This window comes from Penaeus monodon, chromosome 18 (genome assembly GCF_015228065.2).
Source record: "Penaeus monodon isolate SGIC_2016 chromosome 18, NSTDA_Pmon_1, whole genome shotgun sequence".
Classification (NCBI taxonomy): domain Eukaryota; kingdom Metazoa; phylum Arthropoda; class Malacostraca; order Decapoda; family Penaeidae; genus Penaeus; species Penaeus monodon.
In genome coordinates, this window is record NC_051403.1 from 13,384,304 (window position 1) to 13,389,303 (window position 5,000).

General features: G+C 34.4%; 1 protein-coding gene across 1 annotated transcript in view; it reads left to right on the forward strand.

Moving 5' to 3' along the window:
• LOC119584280 overlaps positions 1-5,000 on the forward strand; it is a 63,152-nt gene that overhangs the window by 34,765 nt on the left and 23,387 nt on the right. The gene's annotated exons all lie outside the window — the stretch shown is intronic.

Sequence of the window (5,000 nt, forward strand, 5' to 3'; positions counted from 1 at the left end):
CAATGCACAAACTAATTTGTGCATTGTGCGCATGAGTGTGTGTTCACTCATGCACACACACACACACACACACGATTTGCTAAAGTTGGATAAATCAAACCTAGATACGGAAGTGGGTGAGTCTATCGTAGATGTGATGGTGGGTTGAGAACCACCAACAATGATTATCTAAGGAACTACTCCCCTGGGGAAGGATCCTTGGTCTGCCACCCCAGTATAAATACCCAGTCGACTAAACGATGTTAACATGGCGCCAAGTAGGTCGTCAAACACCGCATCGGTGATGGAACGAATAAAAAGAAAAAAAGAAAAAGAAAAAGACACACACACACACACACAATATGTATATACATACACATATATATATATATATATATATATATATATATATATATATATATATATATATATATATATATATATATGTATGTAAGGTCGTGGTGGCCAAGTGGTTAGAGCATCGGACTCAAGACTGGCATGACGACAGTCTGAGTTCGAGGGTTCGAGTCACCGGCCGGCGCGTTGTTCCCTTGGGTAAGGAACTTCACTTCGATTGCCTACCTAGCCACTGGGTGGCCAAGCCAGCCCAAGTCAAGTGCTGGTCCCAAGCCCGGGTATAATAGAGAGAATGATTACCTAAAAAGGTAACACCTGCACTCTCCGTGGAAAGGAACTGGAGACCCTACCACGTACTCACTCCAAGAGCATCAAAACATGAAAACTACAATTAAATATCGGAGGCTCAAACATGAACCTACCGTAAAAAAAAAAAAAAAAAAAAAAAAAAAAAAAAAAAAAAAAAAAAAAAAATATATATATATATATATATATATATATATATATATATATATATATATATATATAATATATATATATATATATATATATATATATATATATATATATATATATATATATATATATAAGAAAGCTTATAAATGTATATACACATATATTTATATGTTATATATACTCATACATATTTTTGTATATACATATATATGTATAAACACACACACACACACACACACACACACACACACACACACACACACACACACACATATATATATATAATATATATATATATATATATATATATATATTTACATATTTGTATATACATATACATTCGTACATATAATATATATATACATACATATATACATATATAAAAAGAAATGGACGGAGAGAATATGGAAGAAAATCAAAACCGGCCACAGCAACCTCAAATGGGCAAGGTGAGTCTGTGACACTTGCACAAATACCAACTAACCCTGCGGTTCAAAGGAATCGTTCTACTAGCATTACAAGGTAAAGGGTCACGCATCCAGGACCACTGCGAGGAAAAGCAACACTGGAACTTGTTTAAAGGGCACATAAAGCAAGATCGTTGTGCAAAACTGGGCAAAGAAAGGCGTGGATGTTTTTTCGAAGGCCTTCCCCCCCACACACACCAAAATATCCGACATTCTTGGCAAACTCAGGGAGATATAGCACAGGAAGGAGAGGATAAGTGGTCGTTCACTTATCCCAACACTGGGCTATCCTCACCCGCCTTAACATCGAGGTCATGCAGGAGGAAGATGTTTTTTGCACAGTGTGGTAGTTGGACAGAGAACAAAGGTTCTCGAAAAGAGAATTCTAGTCATATCTTCTCCCGTAAGTTACCAGACCGTGACGGGGTATCCGATTACCATAAGCAACTTCCAGGCTCCATGATATACCTGCCATTAACCAGTAGGTGTGTGGGGCAGGATAAAATTTGCTCTCTTACTTTCCTGAGTTATGCTGATCAGCTGGTCTGCCACTCACTGCCCAGTTACAAGCTTGTTCGGTACAAAAGAAGTCGAAATTTTGGAACCAGACAAGGGATGTAGCCATAATGAGAAGAAAATAAGATGCCCTTGAGAACGAGAGGCCTATCTTACTCCATCTTTTCTTGCAAAGAACTACAGCAATTTTGTCATTAATAGGCACTTTTGTTAACGGTCGAAGGGCTTGACAGCTGATCTTTTGCTACAACTCACAATGATCTTGCAAAAAATCCTTGAATGGTCTTGGCACCACGAGAGATCTTGTAAATGGACATATGATAAGTAAACATTCTATTGAAGTAAGTATCACACAAGGCAGTGTCTTCAGCCTTTGTTTACTTTCATAAAACGTTGCACCTGTTACAACCAGTGCCGAAAGTGCACTTTAAACTACGCCCACAGCATTCACGGAAACACACCTAAATAGAGCAACCAGTGGCAAATGCCTGACACCTAAGAAAACATAGGCCTCATCAAAAACGCATCCTCAGACACACAGCACAATTATATATAGCAAAAACCCAGCTACCAACATATGAATATTGTTAGGGAAATCACAAAGAACACAGCCAGGAGTATGGCTTGCGTCCAATACATCACACCTCTCCTGGACGGTAGAAGCTGCCATGCTTTCTAAAACTCCTATGGTCCGTTCCCTGCTACCCCTCATTGCACATGATCCAGAATCGAGGCTGACTACTAGTGTCATTTATGACAAACGAAAATGAAATCCTAGCTAAACTTCCTTTCTCATCAACACCCGTGCGAAGTTACAGCACAAGAGCAGCAAGTACAACACCAGTACTACGATCAAGAGGTGCAACTTCCCTTCGGTAAGGATTGAAGTTCATCTACGCTTATTCCAGCTTTAGTATGGCAGACTAGAACACAATGATTCAACTAAATACCTTGTATATCCTTCCATCCCCAAAAGCCTTTTAGATCCGCTGTGCACAGTTGGACACTTCAACATGACCTTATCTAATATGAATATTGTTGATGAATGTGGTTAACATGTTCGGAAATGGAAGTGTTTAACTTAATTTAAAGTTGCTCTCATGTTCAGCTTTCGGATAGATTATCCGTAATATGGTAGACTTTAGCTTATAAAAGATGCAAGAGAGTAGAAGAAAACTTATAACGAGGTCGAGCCAGAGAGAAAGAGAGAGAGAGAGAGAGCGAGCGAGCGAGCGAGAGAGAGAGAGAGAGAAAGAGAGAGAGAGAGAGAGAGAGAGAGAGAGAGAGAGAGAGAGAGAGAGAGAGAGGGAGGGGGGGGCTCAATCAGCGAGCGAGCGAGCGAGATAGATAGATAGATAGATAGATAGATAGATAGATAGATAGATAGATAGATAGATAGAGAGAGAGAGAGAGAGGACTCAAGCATCGCACTAGCTGCTACAATATTAGATCAAAGGGTAGCATCTGACGAACGATCGCATATGCTATCTTCGGGAAAACCAGTGAACTGTAACGGTGTTTGAACTTGTATACATAATTCATATTCATTTCCTATGCGTTGGTACTGTAGAGTACATGTATATACGCCAAATTTATAGAGACACGTGATTTTTTTTTTGCGTTTGTCATAGGAGACTGAAGAACAAAAAAAAAAAGAAAAAAAAAAAGTCAGAAAAAGAAAAAAAAAAAGTCAGAAATGTAATTGTGATAAACGTGGTAACGATGATGGTAATGAATGGTTAATTCTAAGGACTAACAAGCCAAAAAGTATGATTGAGGATATAAATATCGACCATTCCTATCAGTTATAATGTTTATAATAATGATTATATTGATAGTGATGATGGCGACGAGGAAGATAATGATGATAATAGAAAGAATAAAGAAACATGAGCTCCAATCATAGACATATAAGACATATAAATATACATATAGGACATAGACTTATAATATTATGACGCTGATATTCATAATCACAAGAGTGACACCAGAAAAAAGAGCCATGCTGATAAAAGTCTCATTTTCATATCGCACTAATTAATTTCAATATTCATTTTATTTTTTTTTCTCTCTCTTTTCTGCACGTGCCGACACCCATCCTGGCTTTTTTTTTATAACGTTATTTGATATCGATTTTGGCTTATCATTTCACTTGGCATAAGACGTGAAGTTGTGTATAGATATGACCCAAGAACCAGCGAAATATATAGTCAATAAGAGGTCGAAGAGGTGATAATAATAACCATAATAGTAGTAATGATAATGTGTTAATGCTAATGATAAAGATGATAATAATAACCATAATAGTAGTAACAATGATAATGTGTTAATGATAACGATAATGGTGATAATGATAACCCTAATTATAGTAACAATGATAATGATGATGCTAATAATTATCATTGTTATTGAAGTTGTTGTTGATGTTGTTGTTGCTGTTTTTATAGTAAGAAGAATCATGATAATAATGGTAAGGATAATCACTGCTAGTATTAATGATAACAATCTCGATGATGATAACTGTAATAGTGATAATGAAAATAATCAAAATACTATTAATAATTTTAATGATAATAGTGATTAAAATAATGACGATAGTAATAATAATGATGAGAACAGAGTAGTAGGTAATAGTAGTAATAATGATAATGATAACAATAATAATGATAATGATGATAGTAATAAGATGATAATGGTGATAGTAGTAATAATAATGATGATGATCATAATGATAATAATACTAATAATAACAGTGATGATGAAGATAATGGCAATAATTATGATAAATATTTTTATTATCGTAATGAAAATGATGATGATAATGATAACATTGATAATCATAATGGTACCAATAGTAATGATGATAATGATGATAATAATATAATAACGATAACAATAGTAATAACCAAAACAATAATGACAGAAACAGTAATAGTGATGAAGATGATAATGATAATGATGATAGTAATAATAATAATAACAATAATAATTTTAAAAATGATAGTGATGGGGATGATGATAATGAAGATAACAGTTATAACTATGATAATGTCAATGATAATAATAATAACAATAATAATAACAATAATCAGAATAATCATCATTATTCTTACTATCACTATTATTATTATGATAATTAAAAACATTATTATCATTATTGTTTATTATCATTGTTATTATTATTATTATTATTGTTATTGTTATTATTATTATTATTATTTTCAT